This window comes from Anas platyrhynchos, chromosome 3, assembly GCF_047663525.1.
Source record: "Anas platyrhynchos isolate ZD024472 breed Pekin duck chromosome 3, IASCAAS_PekinDuck_T2T, whole genome shotgun sequence".
Lineage (NCBI taxonomy): Eukaryota > Metazoa > Chordata > Aves > Anseriformes > Anatidae > Anas > Anas platyrhynchos.
In genome coordinates this window covers 63,238,092-63,257,934 of record NC_092589.1, presented here as the reverse complement: position 1 = coordinate 63,257,934, position 19,843 = coordinate 63,238,092, and the positions used below count along the sequence as shown (strand labels likewise).

At 39.9% G+C, this 19,843-nt stretch overlaps 1 protein-coding gene across 17 annotated transcripts in view; it reads right to left on the bottom strand.

The window, feature by feature from the left end:
• EPB41L2 (erythrocyte membrane protein band 4.1 like 2) overlaps positions 1-16,034 on the bottom strand; it is a 107,898-nt gene extending 91,864 nt beyond the window's left edge. For 10 of the 17 annotated variants that reach the window (XM_072036010.1, XM_027454513.3, XM_027454516.3 and 7 more), the window contains exons 1-2: positions 15,901-16,028; positions 12,836-12,917 (exon numbers count right to left, since the gene is read on the bottom strand). The gene's annotated coding sequence lies outside the window, so the exon portion shown is untranslated. Of the gene's footprint in view, positions 1-12,835; positions 12,918-15,713; positions 15,790-15,900 lie in introns of those variants that run through there. The other 7 variants (XM_027454514.3, XM_072036006.1, XM_072036007.1 and 4 more) reach the window with 4 other exon arrangements.
• Positions 16,035-19,843: the final 3,809 nt, after the last annotated feature.

The window sequence follows — 19,843 nt, the reverse complement described above, 5'->3', positions numbered from 1 at the left end:
AGAAAACATAGCTATGCTTGACTGCATTTTCATACCTGTTCTTGTCAAATGTGATGTCAAGTGGCAGTTATCACTAGGCACCTGGTCACTGAAGACTAAAATTCGTGATACTACATTTGACCCCATAGAAACCTTAGAAAAAGATTAACCATATGCTTAAAAACTAGAGAATAAGGATCAAGCTTGCATTTGATAAGCAAGGAAAGACTGTGTACAAAGCTTCTGGAATGCTTGGGTGCGCAACGTCATTTGTATTTCTGGGGGCCAGTGCACTCAAACAATGGCTTGTAGAGTATTTTTCAGCTCCAATTTGATTGCAGACCATTGGTTCCATCACAACTAGCTTGGAGTGTTCTCAAATTTAGGTAAATATTCACCGGATATTCAACTAGGATGCAGAGCACATGATTGCCGCTGTAATCATCTTTTTGCAACCCTCTTTCCCCACTGCACTAGAAAGGGAAAAGAAGCCAAAGAGACCAAATAATACCCATCCCCATGGAGCTTTCTCCCCTGCTGCAGGCACTGGGATTTATAATCAAAACTGTCTGGGACACAGACCGCTGCTAGTGTTGCCTGCAATGTTGGCAGGCTGTTAAAGTTACAAAGAGAAAAGTATGTGCCAAAATATGTACTCTAGCTTGCCAAACATATAATCCTGATGCAAACTTCCTGATAGGAAAAGGATTTAATAAATATGAGACAATTTCCTTTTCCCTTTGCTTAGAAGCTATCTTCTTTCCCACATGCTTAAAGTCAGAGAAAAAGAAACAGCACAGCTTCCACACTTAGAAGTACCGTTAGTTCTCTGCATGGAGTACTCAGCTTCACTTGATTAATCATATTTCATATTTTCTTACCAATTTGGATGATGACCACCAGGATAGGCTTTGAAACATAAGGAGTCTGTCTCCCAGTATTCATGAAACACTTGGAAACACACTTGACTGTTAAGTTTGTTTGGTGAATGTGGCCCCAGTTGCTGCCTGGCCCCCTCTACTTTGTTGTCTATTACTAGGCTCTCTCCTGGTCTGAAACAGTAAAGGAATACCAGTGAAGGACTATGGGTTTTGTATTGGAGTCATGGTACTCAAACAAACAGTTGTCCACATACTGAAATATGCTCAGCTTAAGTGTTACTAAGGTAATGATCATGACTGTGTTTTCCCTAACATCCTTCTGCTACTTAACATCTTTTCCTATTTGGAAAAAAAAAAAGAAAAAAGAAAAAAGGAGGAAATAAGACCTTTTAGTCATTACAAGCTGTCACAGATTTCAGTTGCTAAATAAGATATATTCAGCTGAGTGAACTTAAAAGCTTACAAAAGGATATAGCAAAACAGTTGACGTGCTTTTTGGAACAAAAGTCAACAATGTAGAGTTTGCACAGCAGTGAGATTCTGCCTGACAGCAAAACACAGCTCACAAGTAGTCAGTTTTAGCAAAAATATTAACCATTCTTGAAGCAAAAGAAAAAAAAAGATAAACAATTTCATCGAAAGTAAAAAAAAAAAAAAAAAAAAAAAACCAAACCTGTTGAAGTACTTCAGAAATCCTAGCTGAAACTGGAAACATTAACTTCTGTCTTCTGGTCCAAAACTGCCTAAGTCTAGCAACTATACATCACATACAGAGCTTAAGCTCCACCTGACATCTCCTCAGGACATATCTGTATAAATAGTGATCAAAGTGAAACAAAACAGAAAATCTCTTCCCTTCGTTTTAGAAACTAAATCATATAACTTTTTACTTTTAACCACGGACTCATAAATCACATGCTAGATAAATTTTATACGTATGTACAAATATACACATACGTACACATGCACACTTAGGGCAAAACCCATTTTCCTTATTGACTCTTTTGACTAATCCTCCCTTACCCTATTGCTACCATCTGAAATACCTTATACAAGCCTGGAAGCTGGACTTTAGAACCAAATATGTACTCTATATTCTTAGGAGGAGTGCCAAAGTAATCACTGGCAAAATATACACAGACCACACATGGCAGAGCATTAAACAAAGTTGTAGGACCCTCTCTCATTCTAACATACACCAATGGATTCACTGTATATTGAATTCTGGCATCGTGCACGGTTCACAGGTTCATCCAGTTTTAGGGTCCTCTGTACAGAGGAGACACGGATTTACTGAAGCATGTCCAGCAAAGATACTTAAAGGTCTGCAGCATCTGGCGTATGAGGAGAGGTCGAGAAAGGTGCAATTGTTTAGTCTGGGAATGAGAATGTTCAAAGGCTGGGAACCTTACCCACAGTGTATTAATACCTGATGGGGGTAGCCAAGAAAACAGTCAGGATCAGTGGTACCTAGTGAAATAGCAATAGTGGGCACAAATCAAAATTCAAGATTCTAAGATTCTACTTAAATAGGGAGGGGGAGGTGAATCTCCCCCCCCCCCCCCCCCCCCCCGCTTTTTTTTGTTTAAAATTCTAAAGGTCAAGAACTGGGAATAGACCGTCCAGAGAAACTGTGCAGTTACTATCCTCAGAAACATTTGAAATCTGACTGGACAAGTTTCCATGACCCTACTTTGATACCTTGAACAGGCAGGGGGATTGGACAGGATGATCTCCATAGGTCTCTTCCAGCTTCAATGATTCTATAATTTCCTGGCACAAATAAAATAACTGATCTGTTCTCCAAGGGAAGCAGAAAGAATATGTGAAGTTCAGAAACAAAAGAAAAAATTAGAATCCCTACTTCAAATAAGTTAAGAATCTAATCAAATCAAGACCATGATACCAACCATCATCAGATTGTTTTTCACACTACTAAATTTATTAGAAAGCTGCCGAAAATAAGTTAGCAGAAACAAATCTAGCAACATAAGCCAACTTCAACATTAGATATTAAATAGATAGGGTCTCTAACCCAGTTTATTCAGCTTGAATGACTCACGAGTTTTGCCTTCTGGTTTTCTTGTCTCCCTGCCACTGTTACACTCAAGATACACACTGATTCATGCCTTTAACCCCTGAATCTTCTGAACTCAGAAATATGCAGACAGCTGACCATAGAAGCAAAAACAAAGGGCTGTGAAGCTCTGACTGCTGCAGGCATTTGAACTGGTACTACAGGAAGATATATAAAAAACAACAGTTCTCCAAATTGGAAGTTTGATCATTTTGGTCAAGTATTTGTGATGTTTTTTCAAGTACTCCAACTGACTTAAGTTCACACTGATTATCAATGTACCTCAAACGTTGCAGCTGACAAACCTGAGAAGACAACTTCAGACAGTCCTTCTGGTATTTTAGCAGCAGCAATTCATCAGGTTACAAATAACCCATGGCATCATTTCTCATCCTCACACTATCACAAGGGCAACAGAATTTGTTGCAGTTTACTTTATTGGGCATGGCGACATGTTAGACAGGAAGCAGAGATCATAACCACCGTGCATGGAAACAAGAAAGTATCACGTCCTGAATCAAAAGGTGACCTTTACTCACAGCTGGGTACCCCATCTGCATCTAATCTGAGAACAAATGAGCCATTTTAAAGCTGCAATAATAGTTTTGTCTACATGTGAACATACACCTCTGCCTGTGCCCAAAGCACTTCGGTCTCACTTAGACTGACTGACTATACCGACTTTCACCTATCTTTCTCTTGAACATACAAAGTTCAGTAGGCTATGTTAGAGCTGTTTCTATCATAAAACACTTCAGAGGAGTTCATTTGCAGCCTGTATAGAACACATTACTGAATTCATTTTCTTGATTTAAAGGGAGAAGAAACAAAAGAGTAAATCAAGTTACAGTTCTCTTGACTTTCGAAGGGAAAGAGGAAAAAAAGGAAAGCGTCTTTGGCATCTTATTACAAGAACTCAGCAGATCTGATTTAGGACTCTCATAATGGCATCTCAACCTTTTCTGAAAGGTCAAGAGATACCTCATATTTAATGACACCCTACTCTCCTAACACTCATGTAAGCTACAGAAAAAAACAAAACAGATATAATAGTCATAAGACCACATCAAAATATATCACAAAACATAACAAAACATCACAAAATAAAACACCTTCAGAAATCTCTTAATGCATTCATCTTAGCATTTGGGGGGGGGGGGGAGAAATAATTTTCACTACAAGAAAACCCCTCCCCAAAAGGCTACTTTCTACCTTTCTGCCAACTACTATATTTCAACATCTTCATGTGAATTGCTGGTAGGGATTTCAGTACATCACTAAACCATTTGATGAAAGAGCTTTCTTGAACTGAGAAGTCAAACAGCTGAAACATATGATAAGAAGAGGAAGAAATTAGTTCTAGTTAATATTCCTGCATTTCTTACACATTCTTTAAGTCAGCAGCAACAGTCAGCAAAAACATCAGGATGTCTTAGCTTTATAGACAGAGTTAAATGTTTAACAGTCAAAATACCCTACATAAGAAGAGGAAATAAAACTATCTACAGGAAAAAAAGCATCATCAGATCATACATTGCTTGCTGACTCAACTGTCTTGTGAGCAGAAAACCACAATAATGCAGTCATTGCAGTACATCAGACTGTAAGTCCCTTTGACTTCCAACTTCTTCTGAGTTATGCTATTCAAAAAGTAGCTGCTAGTCATACCTTTGAATATCACTATTTGCACTATGACATTAATCAAATAGCCACAAAGACTACTATCTAAAGACAGACAGAGTTCCAGCTTTTATGCTAGAAGTAGAAAAAGTACAATTAAGTAACAACTGCAGAACAGAAGACATAAGTGACTAGAGAACAGGGGAGGGAGGCATCGTGCAACTTCAGATTCCTCCTATTCCTATCTTCTACCCCAGAAGTTATGCCTTCTTTAATTTGAGAATCAAAAATGGAAAGCTAGTGGAAGTCAAAGCTGGGGAGCTTGTATTTGAGTATGCTCCACACATGCGTTAATTACTTCTCTTACTACCACCTCTCCCTATGCAGCAGCAAGCTGAGAATTTGAAGACACGTTTTGAGGAACCAAACAGAAAGATCAAATTCGCACACTAAAATCTGTAGGAGTGTTTTGAAGAGTAATAGAAAACAAAGCATACAATAGGTTGAAACAAGTAACTACAACCAAATCTTGAGAACTCAATATAGTACACATGCTCTTTTGGTTGAAAAGCACCGAATATCTGAGAAACCTCTATCAGAATATTTTAGCCCTTTGCAGAATTACCAGCCCTTCGGGGTATCAGCATCAAAGACAGTTTTGTCATGTGAACAACTGCTTACTCTTGAGAAAGAAGCATAGCCTATGGCAGTACTTTTCAAACACAGAGATAGGTCATTAAACGGAAAGGAAGACATACCTCAAATGATAACACATCTCCCTTTCCTCTAGCACAATAAAAGGAATAACTCTTTTCAAAACAAAAGGTGAGAAGCACTGGGTTGGAGCACATTCAGCTTAATTTGATATTGCAAAAGAAGAACCTTTAAATTGTAATCCTGATGATATAAGGCCTATTTTAGATCATCTCATTTGCAGCAATAGTTATGTTGTCCATTCTTAAATAATTCTGAGCTGGCTGTTACAAGTCCAGCTAGAGACCTGAATGCATTCACCTTCAAATAAAGAAACAAGAAGCCTTTCATACTTGAATAGTGTAGCACTTAAAAATCCCAGCTGTGGGCAAGGTAACTTTTTACTGCTCTCAGCAGAGACAAAGTTATGCCCACCTTTACATCAGACCACTCTCAATTCATTACAAATGTTTCTTTAGCTAGGACTAGCAGAGCAAAAGCTGTCTTCAATTCTCCAGTAGCTCAGGCCTTTGCAAACAACAGTAGTGTTACTTCAGAGCTAATTCAAGGGGAGAACACAAACAGCAGTGAAGTGGGGAGAAGAACATTATGAAGGCCTTGCACTGAAAGAATGAAGGGGAGAGAAAACAAGGAAATAGACCTTTGGAGGATAAATTGAAATGGAGGGGTGAGAAAAGAAATCCAACTCAAAGGAGTACATCTACTGCTGTAAATAAAAAAAATAAAAAAATCAGCTGCTTAAAAACCTTCTGGCTTAACCTCCATACAGACTACAGATACTCATCCTCCTACTTTAAATGTTTCTCTCTCTACCCTTATTTTCAAGGGCCCATGATAGGACAAACAGTTCAAAACTACCATACCTACCTATGGACACATATCACTACCATAAAAAGCTCAAGTTTAGTATTGAGGGAAAAAAAATTACATCTGTGAGTAGCCAAACTTGCTGTTCAAATATTTGCACATGCAAGACAGATATGAACAAAGTTTCACAAGAGGCACGCTATTCTTTAAGCTTAACACAGCAGACAAAGGAATAACAAATCGCAGTCAGGAATGCCTCTAGTATCTCCATCTCCAATTCACCCCTACACAGGAGCACACTTTTCCCCTCTGTACCATCACAGTTCATGTATCATCTCAGACTGATAAAGCTCAGCAAAAATATGCTTTAAAAAAATAATCCACAATTCTACTTTACACTACTGAAAAGCAGAAACAATTATAACTTTAAGCCTTAAAAATCCGTGGCAAAACATGGTTGATTTTACATAAATTAGGTAACTGCTAATACTCTAAAAACATTAGGAAACAAGCAACTGAAAAGATGATAGGTAAGATTTCCATTAGAGCAGCATCTTGCTTTTTAAATAAGAATATTTAGTACTTAAGAAGCTTTGCATTGACAGGTAAAATTTCATAAATCTGTTTCTCCTACCTTTCACAAAAGAGATAAACTGCAGAACTTTCCAACTTTGCAGAGAAACTAAGCATTGTTCATGTGGGAAAGTTACTCAAATCTTTACAACATCAAGAAACTTGATAAGAGAATTTCCACACAAATACTCAAGTACCAGTGACATTCTTGAATTGCCAGAGAATCCCCCCATAACTGAATACATTTGGCAAAAAAAACAAATGCGTGAAATCAGACATTTTCGTATCTGTGTAACACTATTAGACAATGAGTCATATCTATCATGGAACATCCTAACAATGCTTCAGTATATAGAAGCCCTCTCCCTCAAATCAAGGTGGCACTTGAATTCCTGAAAGTATCCCATCTGATAGCAGGCTAATGCCATCACAACACAGTGCTGCCCCTGATTCCAACAGATGCTCAGCAGATATAGACTTTGAGTTAACTGGATCAAACATTATTGAGGAAGAACCTGAAACTAGTTAACAGAAGCTGTCTTCTCAGTAATAACAATAAAGAACTCCATACCCAAGAAAGAGAAAAACTTTGTTTCCCCAAGTAAAAGGGATATTCTTTATTGCAGTTTATATTGGAAACGAGGGTGAGGTAAGAACAAACAAGATTTAACAAGCTGCAGAAAACATGGGCAAAAAAGTACTACCTAACACAAAGTTTAGTTCAAAAGGCAGATAAAGCAGTATGTTCCTCTAAATAAAATCTAGGTGCCTACTGCTTTAAGTTACAGCTCAACTAATTACCTATTAAAATAATCCAAGGACACTAGATTTTAAAGGAATATACATTTTCTACTAGTAAGTTCTCTGAAAGAGGAAAACTAATTCAAAATGAATTCACATTGAAATAGAGAACTTCCAATAATAAACATGGCAGAGGCCATTAAAAAACACAAGCAAAATGCACACTGAAGAACACAATGAGTCCTTAATGTAAATATAAATATTTATGTATTTAGTAAAGTTAGAAACAATAAAAAAACACATGAGGACATCAATATGTTTCACAGTACTGCCTTAAACCATCTTGTGATGGTTAAAACAAAGCATTTTGCCTACTATAAAAATCGGAATAACTTCTTCATATAATGTGCAGTAACACAGGAGTACTTGAACCCTGCTCCAACTTTTATCATTGCTCAAAATTCCGCAACTCCAGCTTTCAAGTGATAGCTCATCAAAAGCACAGTCTAATATTGAAAGAATACAGTCAGAGCAAGGAATTGACCTCCAACACGAACATGCGAAGTATTAAAAAAAGTCTGTATAAAGCCTCCTATTTATCTTCTATAAAAAGCTTTTAAATCAACACTAACTTCACACCAACCAGACTACCTGTAAGTTCTTGAATACAAGCATCTCTTCTAATAACAAACCATAAAATATGCAATAATATACAATCCCTTAACCAACTTACTTTTGTTAGGTGCCTGTTCACTCTGAAATGCAATTTGTCTACCCTACATCTAGATGACAACTCTCTCCACTACAGATTTTCCTCAAATGACAAAACAACTTCCTGAAACCCTGAGCCCTGATATTTCTTGCAAAGTTTAAAAAAGTGAACCTCAAGAACAGCATCTGCTAGAAGTCAGTAGCCAAGAACAGCTCTAGCCAACACTTAACTCTACAGTGCTGACTGCTCCAGATGAAGCTGTTTTTTTTTTTTTTTTTGGTTGGTTGGTGTTTTTGTTTTTTAAAGAGAAAAAGTTGCATTGAATAAGATCTCCAAGAGCATGTACACTAGGTTCTTTTAATTTGACTTGCTATCATAACTATACAATCATTCTACCAACACACATCTATGGACATGCTTCCTGAGTTATCTGAAACAAAGCTTCAGTCAGGAAAAAAAAAAAAAGATCAGCTGATAAGAAGACAGCATTCTTCCCCCTCAAAAAGCCTCTGCTTTTACCTTCTTTACATAACCAAAGGTCAGAATATATTCACAGAATATACACAAAATACACAAAACAGAACTCCGTGATACATATGGAGACCAGAAGCAATGCAAACTCTGGCATCCTTTTGTATCAGAGCTAGAATTGCACAAACTTTTCCTTCAGAAAGATTTGTCCCATATTTAATACCTAGTCTCTATTTGAGACTGAAATTTTCTGTCAGGATAACTGAGCTTGCATGGTCTAAGGATGAAAGTAAAACATGGGATTATGTATCTCTTGGTATAAGAAGTGCACGTGCATGTGTATACAGGGGTGCAGTGGTAAATACATTTCTGGCTTAAGCCCCAACAGATCATCCAATTCAAGTTGTATCTGTTACATATGGCTGCTTAAGACTTGCTTAATTTAATAAATCATATGCATACTCTTCCCAAGTCAGAGCACTGTGGTTTACTAACATGTTTCATTTTAAGATTTCATTTTGTATTTGGATGAAGTTTTTGAACATAAATCTATAACACTAAGTCATCAAAACACACCTTTTTTCCAAGCATTTTCTCATCTACAACACAGGATTGAAGTGCTCCCAGATTCACTTCTGTAGAGTTTCATTTTTGCTACAGTGCAAGAACAAAGTGCTGGTAATACTGTAAACTCCTCCCTACCCCCAATATTTTCTCTCAAGTATTCAGTCCGTATTTTAAGTCATTATTCCATTCTGAAGTTATCCCATGGAAGTTAAATCATACAATGGCCAGGGTTGGAAGAGACCTTACAAATTATCTAACTTCAACCCCTCTGCTATAAGCTGGGATGCTACACAGTAGATCAAGTTAGCCAAAGGTCAACATGAGTAAATACCATAAATAACATCTGAGTTTCTGGGATGGTACTACACTAAGATCAAACATAAAAAATATTTTAATATGTCTAGGTGTTTATTTCACCTTTCCTCCTGAAAAGAATTACTAGGTGAAGACTGAGTATGGATTTCAGTCTCAGAAATGTGCATCATCTTTGAATTAAAAAAGCGCCAATGTTTGAACAAATTTGGGGAAAAAAAAGTTAGAGTACGTCATACTCATCAAAAAAAGTACATCATACTCAGGCATGAGGAAAGAAAAAAAAGTAACAGCAAACCATCAGTGTACAGTTCTTAAACACCTCCATAAACATTAGCTGCTTTCTGTAAAACATATCCTTAAGCAAAGAACAAATAGTGTGAAAGTAAGTCCAACAGCTTTAGTTAATTAGCATGAGATCCACAAGAGGTTTAATACTATTTTTAATATTAAACACTTGCAATATGTCTTTGTTGCCTCAGCCTCCACAAAGGTTATTCAAGGGCTGGAGCACCTCTCCTATGAGGAAAGGCTGAGGGAGGTGGGGTTGTTCAGCCTGGAGAAGAGGCTCTGGGAAGACCTTATAGAGGCCGTTCAGTGCCTAAAGGGGACCTACAAGAAACATGGGGATGAACTTTGTCAGGGAGTGTGGACAAGGGTAATGGCTATGAAGTAGAAGAGAGTAGGTTTAGATTGGGTGTTAGGAGGAAATTCTTCACTCAGAGGATGGTGAGGCACTGGCACAGGCTGCCCAGAGGAGCTGTGGATGCCCCACCCCTGGAGGTGTTCAAGGTCAGGCTGGATGGGGCTGTGGGCAACCTGGTCTGGTGGGAGGTGTCCCTACCCATGGCAGGGGGATTGGAACTAGATGATCTGTAAGGGTCACTTCCAACCCACACCATTCTATGATTCTGTGCTTATCTGAAAGAAAAAAAAAAAAGGAGTAGTAACATTGATATGTAGCAACCTCAGGCTGGACCCGAGCAGCTGCCTCTCACCATTATGTAGATAACCTCTCGTCAAAAATTACTGCAATACAAAAGCATTGACTAGAGAGGGGACAAAGCAGCCTTAACACCAAATGCTGCCTGAAATAAAAAATTTATACTGAGACATTCTTTGTGGTTCCAACCCCACCCCCTCCAGACATGATTTGCTTCAGATTCATGGTCTGATAATGCAACATCCTACCAAGAAGAGTACTCAAAAAGCCATACAAGAAAAACAATCGAGAAAATGAATAATATACAGGCTTACTATTTTGCCACACTTTCATTTGATTGATGGGAGAAGAGCAGCAGTTACAGTATTAACTTAGTACAGCTTCAAAAGGAAGTAACAGAACAGGGAATAAAAGTACAAAAAAGAGCTACTTTCAACAACGGAAGAAAATTTTCATTTCCAAATAGGGTCTGCAAAGTAGAAAGTGCTGTATTCAGAAATTGAAAAAGAACTTTCAGATCCTAAACTGAAATCTTCAAACTGAAGTGGTCTTGTATTGTGTTTTTAATTTTTGCAGGATAAAGTCCATATATTCTAAAATATTTTATTAATAAATCCTCCTTGTGAGTAACAGAAAGCAATAAAAATGTCTAAACAAATGTGAACCCCAACTGTTCATATTTATAATCACTTTTGAATTTTGTTTTGATTTTCAGAAGCAGTATACATGCTGATTCAACAGTCAGAATTTAAAGCTCCACCTATGATCCAATTCAAAAACTTGCAATAAGAATATATACTTTAAATCGCATATACGGGATAACAGAGCATTTGAAATGAGAAAAAGCTGTTCTAATCTTCCATTTTTCCATTGTGGTAAGAGATCGCATCATGCATTTTAAATATGCACTGAAGAATGTTATTAAAAATACAAAAACTATGTTCTTAAGATGTTGTAGTCAAATTCTTATCCAGGCCACTAAAAAGAATACCGCATTTACACTCTATACTTCTCAAGCCACAGAAATGGGATAGCAGTAATTTACAGTAAAATCTGGTGTTACATTTAGCTGTACAACACTACTAATTACAGGATAATTTCAACAATAAATATTTGGTTAAACTCTGCTTTGTCATCAGTGAAAGCAATTTAAGCTGAAACTGATCTTTCAGAGAGTCCAAACTTCTCTTTTGGAGACTATTTTTATTTTCTGGTAACTGAACATCTTTTCCTACAGAACATTTCTCTAGAAATAGTGCTTTGCAAACAGAAAACCACACAGACAATGTTAGAAGTAAAAGAGAAGATTCAAACCTAGCAAGGCAATTCATAGTTCCTTTTAAACTGTCCTTAGCTAACCCTATTTTACTATTCAATGCCAAAGTCTAACAATGAATGACATTACAGAGCACATAGGCTGCATCACTTAATAACTGTTAGGCAAATCAAAGGGAAGCTATATCACACCCTTCTGAAAGCATCCAGGGAGGAAACACACACAGAAGAGTATCAGCACCACGGTAGTTATTAGATCAAGTAAAACACTTGTGGTTAGGCTCCTGGACACTGTCAGAAGTCTGCAGTTTTACAAAGATCCTCCTGCAATGCACAAGGTCTCTGAAGAGCCAAGCTACTGTTAATGAAGGCACTACACAGATGAACAGCAGTGCTATCTTATCTCCACAGAAAAAAATACAAAAAAAAACACAAAGAAACCAACATTAAAAAATACTACCTGCTTCTGAGAACATTCAGAGACAGACGATTGGTATTCTATGGAAGAGGCCAACTTAACAGAGGTCAGGCCTTCAGAGCATCTCATACTCCAGCCCAGTCAGCAACTCTCATGCCACCACCAAAGGAACTCATGAAATGCAGATCAGAAGGTAGGCATCTGAAACTATCCTTTACAAGACCTCAAAGATTACCTACAATCCAGTCATCTACTCTGATAAGAATGAGAACAGATCCAGACCCAGCTTTCCTCCAGAACTAGGAAAAAGCTGCTACACACAGAATATGCTTTTTGCCTCTCACTAGCCAAACAGAGTTTTTAGGTTAGTCTATAGTAATTAATCAATACCCTGTTGATACAGCATTCACATAGCCTGTAAATCTTTACAAAGTTCTCAAGACATGATGAACTCTAAGGCAGAAAGCAGTCATGAGTAAAATTATATTCATGCAGCAGTTTAGACATTTGTGATAATTAAGAAATTAAGGTTTGCTAAAAGTCAAAAATCTTACTGTATCATTAATATGTTCTTGTCTGTGAAATACTACAAAGTTGACACATTTAACCATGTAAATTTATCACATTTACAGCAAAAACATTTATAGGAACTTGAAAAAGAACACAGAACATCTGCTACTCAGAAAATTCCTATAGTGAATTTTATCACATTAAAAACAAAAGCGACAAAAAAGTCGCAAGTTACCTTTAACTCCAATAAAAGCCTTGAAGACTGGCAAAATACGATCAACTATGACAACTGGATAACAGCCCAATATCTTCTTTATCTGTAAGAGAATCTGGAATTAGATTTGTAGTCAAATTACACCAACTATCACCCCACTAACCAATTTAGAAAACCAGAAAAGTGAAGTTGTGCTTAAATGAGAAATAACTAAGATGTTAACACCCCTACAAATACTAAGAGGGTTAAAAACGGTAACTCAACTTGAACTGTCATTTTAGCTGTTTTCAAAAATGTATGAGTGTGGCAGTTAATAATAAAGTCTAACTCTTGAAGTCAAGAGACATTTCCTTCTATTTAGAAAGATGGAAATAAGCCCTTACGATGCAGTTTGACTTCTTGTATAATCCACGCTATAACACAATCACACATTCCCACATCCCCTTTTCTTGCTTCCATTCCCTTTTTTTTTTTATGTCAGGCAATTGTGCAAGCATACAATGAGCAGTTTTCCAGTACAGCTTTTTCTGGGTTCATTCTGCTTATAGTGAGGACAAAAACCCACCTTCACCCTCCTCATCTACCCTCAACAACACAAGATCACTTCCAGAATGAAACCACCATTTGAATTGGTACATCTTTCTCAGGAAGTATTAAACCTTACTTTTAAAATACCTAACAGTAGTGAATACACTATACACAACCTTTGATAACAGTTCTGCCCTACTGAAATCTAAAGCAATAAACTGAAATGTAGAAAACTTGTCCTCTCTTAATAGAGGAATACTGTATACTATAGACATAACTGTAAGGAGCATAAGCTGTTTAGATTCTCTTTCTAGATAGTGAATCCTTTCATAGCCACTACTAGCTGTGTCTATCAGTCTTTTATTTTGTTCCCTCCCCTATTAACACTTGAATAAATCAATCTTCTGTACTGAGACATGCTTCCCAGTTCTTGCAACACTTTAAAATCTTTCCAATTTTTCTTACAATATTAACACATTGCAAAAGTTTGATGCCACAAGTGAATGCAGAATTCAAAAAGTAATCCCATAACCACCAAATTCAGAGTAGAAAGATTATATTACTTTGTCATATATCTTATATGCTGTTTAAAAAAAAATAGTTTGATTTTTTTAAAAACAATGCCTTACAAAGAGCTTACACTTAAATGACTATCAGCAACAATCCACAAAAACACCTTTGAAAGTCTTTAAATGTTCCCAGAATGCTTTCCTCTGTTCTTCCCCGTGACCTGTGCTCATCATCCTTAAAGGTATGACTCAGGAATGGGCCACATGAAAAATGCATGTTTTGTCTATATCTACCACAATCACTAAATGATTTACACCATATTGAATACAGTAATACAATCATTCTCCAGGTTATCCCCCTGAATAAGAATGATTTAACTCCACAGTATTCATAGAGCATCTGAGTTGGAAGGGATCCACAAGGATTGAGTCCAACTCCTGGATCCCAAAAGGACCACCCAAAAAATCCAATCACTTGTCCAAGAGCGTTGTCCAAATACTTCTTGAACTCTGTCAGCCTCAGTGCCGTGACCACTCCCGTGGGGAGCCTGTGCCAGTGCCCGACCACCCTCTCCATAGCTTATCCCCAGGAAGACATCAACAGATCAGACTGGCTACAAAGAGCCACATTTATTTGCACCTACTTTTAAAGCCACATCAAGAAGAAGTGGTAATAAAGTAGAAATTTCTTATGGATTAACTGCACTTGCTGGAGACTTATGAAATCAGAGGTGGAACAAAATGTGTATTTCCAAAGAAATGAAGTCTCTAAGTCTATTCCATATCTTAAGTTTGAACTCCTCTCCTTCACTTCCAGCATGCATACACACAGAACACATACTTTTGAAAGTCTTGCCTAGACCTTTCAAAATGAAGTTACTACAGCACAAACTCCTCCGCCACAGGTACAAGCTGCTGATGTAAACAGAGATCCACAGCCTCTGAGAACCAGGAAGGGAAGGTCTATTCTAGGCTCAAAGGGAATCAAACTCAGCAGAAGCTGCAATTCAAGCAAGAGAGAGCAGCTCAGCTTCTCACCATGGAGGTTAACACCAGACAGAAAACAGCACGGTAAGCAGAAACAAACTTGTTGGAGAGGGGGAGAACAGTGAGTGAAACAGAACCCCTCAGTCGAGCACCCTTCTGGGGCCATTCTGGAGTAACGGAGGAAGGCACCACACAGCGTCCGCTCTGCGACAGGCTGGCCCTGAAGCTTAAGGGCCAGGTCCATCTCCCATTCAAAACTTTAATATATCACGCCAAAGGGAGCAACTTTAATAGTAAATAGCCAAAAAGTGAAGCAGCATTTTATCATTTCAAACCCTCCATGTCTGGAAGTTTTTGAGAGCTTGCTGAAGGCTAGGCTGTGGAGGACTACGTGCTTGTAGCATGGTACTCACACTCTGGTTGGTAGCACACACGCTAGCAGGCAGGAAAACAAGGCAATAAAGCACCACATGCCAATGAAAAAGCTATAAATTACATATTTTAAATTAAAAATGGGTCTCGGACAGCTTTACAAGCAGAAAGAGCATCCTAATTGAGCTGTTTGCTCGCCGTCACTAATATCAAAGCGCCTCGACCTGAATTTACTCCCTTGCTGGCCGCTAACTGCTCCCTGCCAGTGCCCATTTCGGCAGCCGTTGCTGGAACCCGCAACCCCTCGGCTGACAGCCCCGCTGACTGACTCCTTCTCGGGGATCACCCAAAAGCAGCCCCAAACCCCCCAGCCTCACACCCCGACTCCCCGTGTCCCGGGGCAGGCCACCAGGACCCCGCAGCCCCCACCTCCACCCCGCTCCCGTCCCTAACCCCCCGAGCCCCTCCAGCCGGCCCCTGCGCGCTAACCCCCCCCTCCCCACCGCTCCGGACGCGCTTCCCCGGGGCCGCTGCCGCCCCCTGCCGTCCCCGCTGCTCCCCCGGCTCTGACAGCGCCCGGCCGGGCCGTGCCGGCGGCTCGGGGAGGGGCAGGGAGCGAGGAGCGGGCAGCGCCCCCCTCGCGCCGCCCCCGCGCCTCACCGAGGCGCCCCCGCCCCGCGCAGCCGTTACCTGCCGGCCCAACGGCCGCCCAACGCTCGCGCTGCCGCACAGAATCCCCCCGGCCGCGGCCGGCGGCGCAGCCCGGGAGAAAACCCCGCGCGCCCCGCCCCCCGGCCAATCAGCGCCCGCGCCACGCCTCCCGCCACGCCTCGGCCGCGCCTACTCGCTGGAGGGGCCGCCCCGCGCCCCGCGCCTTGCTTCTATTGGCTGCGGGGACCGTCAATCATGGGAGATGCCCCGCCCAGCATCCCGCGCCCCGTCCCAACGGCTGCAAGCCGCTGAGGGGCGGGGCGGGGCGGGGCGGGGCTGGGGCTGCCTCTGTGGTGCACAGGAGATGCCCTGGTCTGGGGAGAGCCGGGCAGAAATCCGAGCCATGTTCTGTGTCGTCCCCATGGCATTGCTGGGGAAACTAGAATTAGATGGGAGGGGAAAGCAGGATCACGGCTAAGGCTGCCGAGTGTTGTTTCAGGACTCCCCGTAACTCAACTTTATGGGAGATTTCTGTGTGGTGCTGTGCGCCGCATCGCCTGAATCATACTTCGCAAAGGGATTTGTCTTCACAGTGACAGTCTTAGGATGCCAGGATCTCATTTAGAGTAGCTTACTGAAAATTAAGTCGATGGGCAATGTACCATAAAAATTCTGGGCGTTTTGCAATGCTTAAGATGGAGAAATCAATTAGACACCTAGGACTGATGAGCACCCTGTCTTTAACCTTGGTGCTTCAGAAGTAAAAGCAACATCGCAGCCCATGGGACTGCTATTAAAGGAAATTAATGTGAGCACACAGAGGAGCAGTGAGCCACCGATGATCAGAGAGGAAGCAGCATGGGGTGTCTGTGCTTCAGTCCACACTCAGAAACAGAATTTGAAAAAGCCTTTGACTCCTTCAAAGAGGGGACAAAGCATAACTTTTCAAGAGAAGCAGTCACTGTGGTTCTTTCTTTGATATGGCAGGTGCTGAAATTACCATAGCACCAGCTGGGTTAGGTTTGCGCTCCTAAAGGCTTTTTATATTCAGAATCATCTCCAAAACTGTAAATGTGATCTTCTCTGACCTGTTCCTGACGTGCTTTAATATCTCTGAGCATGAAGGAATGACAGCAGAATATGGTCCAGTTCCTCAAGAAAGTAACACGGCAGCTTCAGGTGCCTTCATAAAAACAGCAACTGCTACCTTTGGAGGCTTAATTTACAGATGCAATTGGAGACTCTTGGTCTGTGCAGCCTTCTAATGCTACCTGAGTTTCCATGATCCAGTTTGCTTTTTCTCGCTATTGCTAGCAATTGTTTGGCTGCCAGCGTTTAATACCATTGGCCTGAGCAAGTTTAATTGGCACAGGACTAAAAACAGCTGTGCCTGCAACGATCTCATCTTCAGCAAGGTTCCCAGTGCTGCTAAAACTAATGGAAATGCCTGTAGTGAAATTTGCCTAGATTAGAAAATTCAGGAAGACTGTAAAAGAAACAGCTTCTGACTTGCCTCTTTTTGCTGCTTTCCTCAGCCAGCCTCAGACACTGCTCTTGAGAAGCCCAGTCAGGAACACCCCCCAGAGAGGTTTATGTACTCTGATGTTTATTCTCACGCTGGTTTAGGCCGTTTGTTTCTGGAAAAATCTGCTGCCTTATAACAAACTTCCTTCTTCTCTGGTGCATAAGTTTAGGAAAGTAAATAGCCTGGCAGCTTCGTTGGTTTTAAAAGCTATGTTGATTTTATTTACAGCATAGAAAAAATGGAATACAATTTTCAATGTCTGCTCTTTTATTATGGGATGGATATGGCCTAAGGAGTAGAGGATGTAGGCAATTTCATAAGCACAGTAATGAAACATCTGGGTAGTCAAATGTCATTCCATCTACGTGACAGGTGGTCATTTTCCTAGGCTGATAACTTTTAGATGTATTGCTGCAGTTCTAGCACCAGAGAAATGTCAGTAATACCATCTTAAATATTCTCCACTACCCTCTCTCCACTCTTTTGAGTTTTTATCTAAATTTTGTGTAGGTGCTGCAGTGAAAAGAGTACTCTGTTGTTGCTTTCAGTATGCAAAATTTCTTGGAAGTGCTGATACAACCAAAGCACCATTTAACAGAAATAAAGACGGCAGCAATACAGCTGAATGCAAACAGCAAATTCTGAACCTCGCATCGGAGCTGCTGTTTGTACAGATGAGAGCTCTGTAGTAAAAAGGCTGTTTGCTCAACTCTTGCCAGTAGGCTTCTCAGCTCTACCTCGATGATATTAATTTAACTTCGCCTTTATAATGTTTGTCCTGCGAAGACTTCACATTAGTCTGGCGGCACAGCCATCAGCAGCATCTGTTACAAGGGAAAATAAATGAGGAAAAAATATTCATTTCCAATTATAAACTTTATGATGTCAAAAGAAAACAAAACATAAGGAAAAATAGTCACGTTGCCTTAGTTGTATGTAGGGATTTCTCCATTTTAGAGATTTTGAAGACGGAACAAATGAAAAAATATTCCAAGTAATAGCTGAAGCAAGTAAACATACTAGCAGTAAAATTGCATAATCTATTCCTAGGATGATAATGTAACTACTGTTGATTTTTAATTATTTTAAATTTAATTATTCAGCACCACCATTATTCAGTGTTTTTTAATGAATAAAACTGAGTGAAAATATCTTCCGTGATTAATAGAAAACGTGCTACAACATACAAAATGTGCTCTAGGAAAAGAAGTTCATTGTACTTGAAACTTTACAGTGATAAACCTGCATTCCTGATGAAGCCGCTCTTCATGGACAGACCTATTGGCACAGGAGGGTTTGTGTGTGCAGCAACGCGAGGTGTGTGCAGTGTCTCAGGGTTACACAATCTATGTGCGCTCACACAGTGATGTGAAAGGCACGCGTCAGCATCACAGGAGTGGATGTTGCCACTGCGTTTGATTGCTGGTCAAGGAATGTCGCTTCCAAACGTGTGATTCTTGCTTTGCGTTTCTGGCAGTAGAACAGTGCAGTGGATTAACTCTGGCCTCAGATTTTGACACATCAGATAGAGCCCAAAACAAGAGACAGATTATATTGCTCTAGTGTGAAGGCATGACTTTTCTCACTCCCCAGCCGTGGTGCTGACAGGAGGGACAAATACAATAATCCCACCCTGACAGGTCTTACATGATGATTGGAAACTGATAAATATAATTGAAGGGTTTTGAAGTGATTAAGATTCCAATCTTGCAGACGCGACTGGTTAAAGGACTCACTGCTGCGAATGCACCTTCTGAATTGCTAGGATTCTTTTTGGTTACTGCTACCCTGCCTTGAGGACTGTCCTCAAGTTAGGACATGTTGCCTCTGTCAAGGGAGACGTTGAATGTCAGACCCTACCATTAAGGAAAAAAAAGTTTACTTTTATCTCTGGCACAGCGTAAGGGACTCCGTGTCTTTTACTGCAGTAGAAATTGTTAGTTACGAGTGTTAAATGAAAAATAAAATAAAATAAAATAAAGTAAAATAAAATAAAATAAATAATCCAAAAGATGAGCAACGCGTGATGCAAGCTAAACACAATTAATTTAAACCCTTTGCTGAACTGAATGTTGTCAGTGAAATTGGTACTCGTAGGTGATATTTGTCTTTTATCTCTAGACTTCCCATTTGTTTGATTCAGCAGTGTTGTTAAGTGTCAAAATCAACCCTACGACATGAATTCCCCCAAACGGTAAAAAAGCCAAGTAATAGTTCAAAGTGACTGCTGATGTGAAAAGCCTGTGTTCTCTTGATGTTGCTGCTTGGCATTGCTACAGACTGGGTAGTGAAGCGGATAACAAATATTGGCATGGGTAAGTGGCAAGTGTCGCTGAAGACCTAGATTTTGTTCTGCAGGCAAACATCCACAACACACAGAAAGATCCAACCTGGCAGGCAAACTGGGCCTCAGAATCAGCTACGCCAAAAGAAATGTAGTTGAAACATTTTTGTGTG